We start from the raw sequence: 10,000 nt of genomic DNA on the forward strand, positions 1-10,000 counted from the left end.
TTTCACATTATTATTCATTTCTTCGAGCTTCGAGCAGTAACATTTACACGAGAAAAATAAAGAAATACAATCAATATCCCCCTCCCCCCCCTTTTTTTTTCTCCCTGTCCCCAGCCAGGACCTTAAATTTCCATTTCTCTCTCTTTTTGTCTCTCCCTCTTCCTTACATTCAGGTTTTCATCTCTCTCTCTCTCTCTCTCTCTCTCTCTCTCTCTCTCTCTCTCTCTTTCTTTCTCTCTTCCTCCCCCCTCTCTTTCCTTCATCTCTCTCCCTCTCTCTTCCTTCCTCCCTCCCTCCCTCTCTCTCTCTCTCTCTCTCTCTCTCTCTCTCTCCCTCTCTCTCTTCCAATATTCCCCTCTACCCTCTCTTTCTCTCTCTCTCTCTCTCTCTCTCTCTCTCTCTCTCTCTCTCCCGTTCCTGTGTAGATTATTCCACATGCCATGATGTATCATAGTTGATGTAAATCAAATAAAATATAATAAAATCCCCTTGATTCATCCCATAGGTGGAACTTTCTTTCTTTCTGGTACGAATCAAAGACCTTACAGTTGAGTCACGCTGGCTGTCCCCGTTGTACACATTATTATTCTTTCCTTTATCTCTCCCTTTTTAAAAATAATCTCATTAAATGTAGATGTATCTATCTTTTAAAATGCAACTTCTCTTCCACTCGCGAGGAACTGACGTACTGTATAGGCTATGGATCAGTGACTCAAAGATCGGTCAAAGTCTCTTGGGAGATGCGGGATAACTAATAGTATTCCAAGGAAGTCTCTCTCTCTCTCTCTCTCTCTCTCTCTCTCTCTCTCTCTCTCTCTCTCTCTCTCTCCCCACGCCTCACCACCATCACCAACCTTTTCATCGATGACCTTTTTAAGGACAAGCCTTATGGATTTTCAATAATGTTGTTTTTTAGTTTGTGAAAAGAGACTTAAACAGAAAGGTTGAGAGGCGAGGGAGGTGTTAGGGAGAAAATAAACCTTTGGGAATTGTATTATTTTATGTACCGTTTTCTTAGCACCAAATTTATAATGTTTATAATGTTGTGTGTAGTATTTCCTTCACGGATTTCATTGTAAAAAAAATTGTCAGTGATAATGGTTTCAGTCGATGAGTAACTTATATAAGATTAACTTCTAAACAGGTGTGAATGCAAGGTGGCTTACACAGTGTAATGGTAGCACGTCTGACCGGCAATCAGAAGGTTTGAGGTTCGATCCCCAGTCGAGGTTGACTGATTTTTTGGGGATGTTTTTTTTTTTGTTTTTTTTTCCTTGTATTTTTTATTTCTTGCTTCGATTCACACCTTTCATACACACTTGTTTAGGTCTTTACCTTACACCAGTGCCTGCTCCTAAATCCATTGATTTATACCTATATACATGTCTGATAAGCCAAGGTGTTACGGGCTCGTTCTGTGTTGTAAAAATGGACATATTCTCAAATCATCGCCAACCCCCCCCCCCCCCCCCCCCCCCCCCCCACCCCCCCCCCCCCCCCCCCCCCCCCCCCAAAAAAAAAAAAAAAAAAAAAAAAAAAACCAACAAAAAATACTTAAATAAATAAATTAATAAAAATGAAAAAGCCCATGACAAAAATATTAAAACAGGCCCACAATTGCGTTCGGTTTTCAGACCTGCCAATATAGAAGGAACGAGTTCGAAGTCACTCTACTCTTCATTTTCATTTTTGACAACCTGTTAGTGATTAGTTTTCACTATATTTTGGGGTCGTGGATAGCCCATAAGGTAGAGTCACGAACTTCCCTGCCAGGCGGAGTTGTTGTACCAGTAAGGTCGCTGGTTCGAGCCCCCATCGCCGCCGCGAAGTTTTTATTCCCTGTTGTCTCTGTCACTTTCCTACTCACTTCATTTCTTGTTATTATCAACATCAGTGCTTGCTCCACTCAGTTTTCTGAATTAAAAATTCACCCCAGATACTAGAGCATACTCAATGTCTCAATCGTTTCTATGTTACATGTTTGTGTTGAGAATATTGGCCAATTTACTTCGCGGTGTTTGTGTGTGTTGAGCCCGTGACCTCAAGAAGTCGGGGAGAGTAAGACTACGGTTTGAAGCGACTTTTTTTCTTTTTTTTTTTTTTTCTTTTTTTTTTTTTTTTTGGGGGGGGGGGGGGGGGTCGTGGATCTAGCTCATACGGCAGAGTCACGGTCTCCCCGGCCAGGCGGAGTTGTCGTACCAGTAAGGTCGCTGGTTCGAGCCTCCATCGCCGCAGCGAAGTATTTCTTCTCTGTTGTCTTTTGGCACTTTCCTACTCACTTCATTTCTCACTATATTATTATTATATCAAACCGATTATACAAATTAAAGGGTACACTCAGAATTATTGTGTCTTGGTATGTTTAAACTGATTGGGGGATGTTGTGAATATTTTACCCAAACGCACAACATCACTGTTTTTTTTTTTTTTAGTAAATGATACCGATCCTCTCATGGCGGTGATCGTGCGTATGAATCAGTGAACGTAAAATGAATTTGTAGTAATGGAATAAATGGGTGCTGATTTGGCAAAACCCGTCGGAAGTCGCACGGGCTATAATTGAGCTTTTATATAGCGCAATATCCACTAAACGTACTCAAAGCACTTTACAGGTTGTCCCTGGCCAACAGCATCATTTAACATGTAGGACGGTACATGACGCCTGTTAGGCGATATTACAATAAGAGCTAGTTTTGAGATTCGAGCGAATAAAGGTGAAAAACCGTTATTTGCTTGATTTTTGTTTTATAATTTCATCGTTTTTGTTATCCGTCCAACTGCATTCCCACCGAAGGATTTTACAATTTAAAGCTTAGAGATAATTTAATTGTTTTTTCCTGAGCTCTATCGAAGTGTAATAAATATGTTTATCTTGTTTTTAAATGCGATTTTCTCCGTTTAAAAATAATAATTGACCTCCTCCCTTCAAATGTAAATAACTTCGGCCCTAATAGCCTTCAACAGTCTTGACGTCACTTCCCTCGTAATGACGCATAGTAACTTAGCAACTGGTTCTAAACTATCGGAACAATGGCGGACTACCTTATGAAATACTTCTCCAACGAGCATAAAAGTGTGTCCAGAGGAGAATAACATTATAAATCTGATCATGATTTGACTTTTATACATTCTGATCACATGACACGTGAAAAATTTCTAGCCAGCATGAAGAATAAAAAGTACCGGTTTTCTTTCTTTAGAACCAAGCTGCTCGTTGCTGGGCGACGTGACATCAGACTATTGAATCCTATTAAAAGAATTACAAAAATCAAACTGCATTTTGTATAGAAATTGCGCTTCTATTGTAATATGAAATAATATAGATAGTATACGCTTGGCTAAGAAGCTCACAACATTGCCAGCCGGAAGTATAACGAACCAACACACAGAACTCTGTGTAACCATGAACTTTTATAGTCTGGTTAATACAATTAAGTGAGAATTACTCATAAACGTGGATGGCAAAAACAATAACAAAGACCCGAGTGACGTCAGCTTCTTTCTATCTATAGGATTCGAATTTTTCCGACATCTGACGGGTTTTGCCAGATCACCACACAAATTATTGTATTTTATACCGAAGAATAAAGTCATTATTTTATTTGCAAAGACTAAAATTTTATATTTCTCAACAGTTTGACTTGAGGTAAACTTTTCATGTCTCCCAACCTATTGATGCTATGCGTTTAGGTAAAATACTCAGCCAGATCCGTCTGCCAGATTAAATATACTAACACATAAAACTGTGTGAAGCCTAATATAACGTTTTAAATCTGATTGGTATAGATAGAATGCGGTTGGCCAAGGAGTTCACAACATTGCCATCCGGAAGTATAACGGACCAACACACAAACTCTGTGTAACCATGAACTTATATAGTCTGGTTAATACAGTTTAGTGAGAACAACTCACAAACGCGGATGGCAAAAACAATAACAAAGACCCGAGTGACGTCAGCTTCTTTCTATCTATAGGATTCGAATTTTTCTGACATCTGACGGGTTTTGCCAGATCACCACATAAATTATTGTATTTTATACCGAAGAATAAAGTCATTTTTTTATTTGCAAAGACTAAAATTTTATATTTCTCAACAGTTTGACTTGAGGTAAACTTTTCATGGCTCCCAACCTATTGATGCTATGCGTTTAGGTAAAATACTCAGCCAGATCCGTCTGCCAGATTAAATATACTAACACATAAAACTGTGTGAAGCCTAATATAACGTTTTAAATCTGATTGGTATAATTTAGTGAGAACTAATCATTAACAGGTTGTCTAAAAATAATAACAATGAACGTGAGTGTCGTCAACTTCGTTCCCTCTATAGCGTACTCCACATTTGTCATGAATTTGTCATGAATCGTGTAACCGGAAACCGGATAGAATGAGCGTGTTGCTGTGTAAGTCCATGACCAGTGAGTGAATGGCCGACCTGGTTTTACGCGGACCCAGCCATTCTATTGAATTATAAATAAAGAACACATTTTTCTATGGCTATAAGCAGCAGATGTGGATGGACACACTCAAATAATGTGATAGTGTGTGGTTGTAAAATTGATTATATATTTGACTGAACCAAGGTGGCAACATGATATTATTATTATTATTATTATTATTATTATTATTATTATTATTATTATTATTATTATTATTATTATTATTATTATTATTATTATTATTATTATTATTATTATTATTATTATTATTATTATTATTATTATTATGTGTGAAAGGAGATGATTAACCAAAGTAATCATTAACCAAACTTTGGGGATATTTTGCATAATTTTCTATACCAGGTCAGGTGATTCAAATAGAGATGCGTAATACAGCATGATGAGACTTTTTAAAATTCATACACTATGTACATAATGTAAAAGGAAAACAGAAATTCAGGAGATCCGTGAAAGTGAATACGTGGTTAATAGGGAAATAATCATTCTAAAAAAAAGGACATCGAAATGTTCCCGTTTCCAAGGTTTTATTTGGATTTCAGTGCAATGAATATTTTGGTTACAGCGCAATGATTATCCATTGATGGGTTACGCCTTGTCCTCTGAAAATGAGACAATAATATTAGGCTTCAACAGTCCTGACTTCACTTCCTTGTAATGACGCATAGTATTTTAGAAACTGGTTCTAAATTATCGGAACAATGGCGGGCGCCCTGGTGAAATACTTCCCCGACGAGCATAAAAGTGTGTCCAAAGGAGAAAAACATTTTAAATCTGATCATGTTTTGACTTTAATACATTCTGATCACATGACATGTGAAAAAGTACCATAAACTTCCAAAGTCTATTAAAAGTACCGATTTTCTTTGTTTAGAACCAAGCTGCTCGTTGCTAGGCGGAAGTGACATCAGACTATTGAATTCTATTATCGTATGACACTTGTAAAGCGCTTTGAGCACGTTTAGTGGATATTGCGCTATATAAAAGCTCAATTTTTTTTAATTTAATGACATCCTCTGTGGTGTTAGACCGAGACATTACAATGGATATTCACGAGGGTGTGAGGTGTTAACACCTCAAGATAAGAGCTCATTCAACTATCTTTTCAACACCTGCAAATCCTTCAACAACACTTCAACATGGGTTTGTGTCATTCATAAGATTGTTCTTAAAATTAAATAAATAGTCGTGGGTCGTTCTTTCGTGTGCCATTGTGTAATGACCATAATAATAATACGATGCAGCAGTTGACTTTGTACCGTGTATTTTATTGAATTTCTGCTGTGGAATACAAAACAATATGAAAGTGAATGTAAGCTTCAATTTAATTACGAAACCAGATAGAATGGACGTTTCGGGTTTCCCCTTTATCAACAAATAGGACGAATGAAACACTACAGATGAATGAGATAATGTGGTAGTGGCGTTGTTAAGATTAATAAACAAAACATTGATGGGAAGGAAATAGTATGCTCATCCTGGCCATCAATATTTTGTTTATTCATCTTATCAACGCCACTACCACATTATCTCATTCGTCTGTAGTGTTTCATTCATCCTGTTTGTTGATAAAGGGGAAGCCCTAAACGCCCATTTCATCTGTTTTCGTAATTTTATTGAAGTTTCCATTCAATTTCACATTGTTATTTATGATCATAATGATAAATTGATGGAATAGTTGGCTTTGTACTGTGTATCCAATTGAATTTCTGCTGTGGAATACGGTCGTTAGGCTGTTTGTATTTTGAAATAGATTAAAACGTGCTTTGAGTTCAATAGTTGTGTTTAACTTCAAGGATACAATTCGAATGTGTTTTCAACTTCTTTAGATCAAAATTCTAAAGTATGACTGATAATATCATTATGAGCATGTCAATTGCTCAAAAATCAGAAGTTTATTATAGAATCAGCTCAAGCGAATAACAACTTTCTGATCATAAACTTCATAAAGGCATAATAGGTTAGTATAGATTTCTAGACAGGGGTCCCGATAACTCAGAGCACTCGCTTCACAATCAAAGGGACCGAGATTTTTTTTCTCACACCCCCTGTCCACCCAGCAGTGATTGGGTAGCTGGGTCTCTTATATCTGGCGGAAAGTACTTTGCTATTGACTAGCGTCCTATCCTGGCGGTAGCAAGCAATTGCTATTGTCCGGTTCACGTAATAGAAGCGGGGATAAACACCGGCTCTATGGGCCTAATGAATGGCTCTGAAGAACTAATTATTTTTCTTCTAGAAATATTGTTTTTTAAACATGACTCGCCTGTCTGCCTCAATGCATACTTCTTTATCTCAAACTTTATAGGTGAGGCTATGTGGTCTTGTGGTATGGCACTCGCTTTCGGATCGGTAGGTCCTGGGTTCGAGCCTCGCTTGGCGCATAGTTATTGAGTCCTTGGAAAAGGCTCTTTACTCACATTCTCTCTCATCGTACTCAGGTGCAAAATGAGTACCTGGCCGTTAACAGCGTTGTCTCTGTCCGAAAAAAAATGTTATCGCTTAACAGGCGTCAATCATGTCCCGTCCTTCATGTTATGCGTTGCTGTTGGCCAGGGACCTCTTGTAAAGTACGTTTTGTGGATATTGCATTACATAAAAGCTAATTTTTTTTATAAGTCAGGCCACAATTTTGATGTCAAGCAGCATGGTCATCTGCTCGTCATAACACCGTTTTGAGACGATTGGACACGTGTAAATCTATGCAACAATCTAATAGTTGACGTCTTTGTCAAATAGAGATATACTATTCCAACACATTCCATTCATGATGAAAGACTTGGAATTGATTCTAAAGTTCCAGACTCTGGTTGACGTCATTGATCGCTGGACCTTCCAGGTGTACATGGCAAGCTGTTTCTATGTCATGGAACCCACGGAAAGGGTTGTTGTCGATATCCTTTTGATATGCGGTCATCATCACCAGAACAATCACCACAAGAACACTCACCACCACAATCACCACCACCACCATCACCACCACCATTACCATCACCACAACCACCACAATCATCACCACCACCATCTCCACCACCATTACCATCACCACAACCACCACAATCATCACCACCATCACCACCAGAACAATGACCACCACAATCACCACCAAAAATTCCTTAACCATCCATTACGATTTACACTACTGTTCGTTTTTTCCCTTCTCATCTACTCCTTCATCATCTGCCTGCCAGGATATTTCTGCATCCTACTGACCAGTCTCCAGACTGTCCTTTATGCCACAATTTCTGGATTGACAGATATTATTACCGCCTCGAAGAATTAGGAACAACAAAAAATAGACCAATAGTGCGTGCGTGTTTGTGTGTAAAATAAAAATAAATAAAATTCCTTTTATTAATCTCCAAGGGGAAATTTGTCTTCAGGGTCTATCCCAAGGGAAGACTGGAATAACCCAGGCGTCAGCCGCAGTGCAGCGCTTGTTCAAGGCCACACAACGAGACAAGTAGTCGAACTCGGTACCTTTTAGGTACGAAACAAAGACTGTACCGCTGAGCCACGCTGTATGTGTGTGTGTGTGTGTGTGTGTGTGTGTGTTCGTGTGTTTGCCATCCTTTTTGGAACAACATAATATGCCGTCTTGTTGATACGCTGGTGTTTAGGTCTTTGTTTTAAAGTCAATAACGGACCAACACAAAACTCTGTGTAACAATAAACTTTTATAGTCTGGATGATACAGGTAAGTGAGAATTATTCATAAACGTGGATGGCAAAAAACAATAACAAAGACCCGAGTGACGTGAACTTCTTTCTATCTTTACAGTCGACGATCCACCGACCGGTAGAAGAATTGTGTGGCTATGTGGTCTTGTGGTATGACACTCGCTTCGGATCGGAAGGTACTGGATTCGAGCCTCGCTCGGCGCATAGTTGAGTCCTTGCAGAAAGCTCTTTATTCACATTCTCTCACCGTACTCAGGTAGCTGATATACAGAGAAGTGATAAGACATGGAACGAGATAAAAAAAAGTTAGCTCAGGATAGAGAAGGATGGAAACTGTTTGTCTGTGGCCTATACCCTGACCCAGGGTGAAAAAAAGCAATGATGATGATGATGATGATGATGATGATGATGATGATGATGATGACTCAGGTGTAAAATGAGTACCTGGCCGTTAACAGCGTTATCTCTGTCCGAAAAAATGTAATATCGCCTAACAGGCGTCATGTCATGTCCCGTTAAATGTTAAATGTTGCTGTTGGCCAAGGACCCTTGTAAAGCACTTTGAGTACATTTAGTGGATATTGCGCTATATAAAATCTCAATTTAATGTGGAAGTGTCTTGTCACCTATCAATGTGACCATTTAATTTGTAGTCTTTCAGATCCATGAGGACCATGGAGCCGGAGTTTATCCCGTTTTATAGCGTGAAACGGGCAATTGATTACTATCCTTTGGATAGGACGCTAGTCTATCGCAAAGTATTTTCCGCCAGATCTAACAGACCCAGCTACTCAATCACCACTGCTGGATGGACAGGGACAGGGGGGAGGGGGGGGGGGAGGGGTCAGAAAACAAAATCTCGACTGAACCCGGGATCGATCTCGGTCGCTTTGCGTGTGAAGCGAGTGCTCTACCAACTGAGTATCGGGATACTCTATCAATGTGATACTAATAAATTCCAAAATCAAGTATATCTTATCTTATCTTTCTGTAAAGCTAAGAAGGACTAGACTTACCCCAACAACATACCGTTTTAGTGTGACAGGTCACAATATATTATATATATATATATATATATATATATATATATATATATATATATATATATATATATATATATATATATATTTCAGCGTGCCTCAGAGGGAAGTAGTTACATCGTTAGATCGTAGCCATCGTAAACTTATAGCCTGACACTGGCCAAAAAATTACTTTAAAAGACAAGTATTGGCCACAAAAGAGAACAAATCGTGAGTTGTAATAGGTCAACCAATGAAATAACGTTTTCCTTGAGCTCTACTAACGACAACTCACTAGACAGTGCACAAACCTAAAAAAATGACGTCAAACTATAAATCTTCGTGAGCTCTTGTGTCAGGCTATAAGTTAACGATGGCTACGGTTAGATACATTAGCAGCTATCGTTACTGTAGTGTGAGCTCATAATTGTGACATTTTCGTACGTGTGACTCACTCGTAATTTTCTCACACCCTTAAGGGCAAGTAAACAGTCTCTGGGCCACACAGCAATTTCACCGCTAATTAGTAACATATATAAATATAGTGATAGAAACAAATTGGATTCAATAGTCTGATGTCACGTCTCCCAGCAACGGCGAGCAGCGTGGTTCTAAACAAGGAAAATTGGTACTTTTTATTCTTCATGCTGGCCAGAACTTTTCTTATGGCATGTGATCAGAATGTATCAAAGTCAAAACATGATCATATTTATAATGCTTTTCTCCTCTGGATACACTTTTATGCTCGTCGGAGCAATATTTCATAAGGGCGTCCGCCCTTGTTCCAATAGTTTCGAGCCAGTTACTAAGTTACTGTGCGTCACTACGAGGAAAGTGACGTCA

At 38.7% G+C, this 10,000-nt stretch overlaps 1 protein-coding gene and 1 long non-coding RNA gene across 4 annotated transcripts in view; one reads left to right on the forward strand and one right to left on the reverse strand.

Annotated features, from left to right (window-relative positions):
- Positions 1 to 10,000, reverse strand: part of LOC144959791 (uncharacterized) — a 224,522-nt gene that overhangs the window by 170,598 nt on the left and 43,924 nt on the right. The gene's annotated exons all lie outside the window — the stretch shown is intronic.
- Positions 7,595 to 10,000, forward strand: part of LOC144959793 (uncharacterized) — a 7,442-nt gene continuing 5,036 nt past the window's right edge. The window contains exon 1 of the long non-coding RNA XR_013642676.1: positions 7,595 to 7,763. This is a non-coding gene — a long non-coding RNA (uncharacterized LOC144959793). The remainder of the gene's footprint in view (positions 7,764 to 10,000) is intronic.

This window comes from Berghia stephanieae, chromosome 14 (assembly GCF_034508935.2).
Source record: "Berghia stephanieae isolate SIO BIC M18660-M18661 chromosome 14, UCSD_Bste_1.3, whole genome shotgun sequence".
In the NCBI taxonomy this organism is placed as follows: Eukaryota; Metazoa; Mollusca; class Gastropoda; order Nudibranchia; family Aeolidiidae; genus Berghia; species Berghia stephanieae.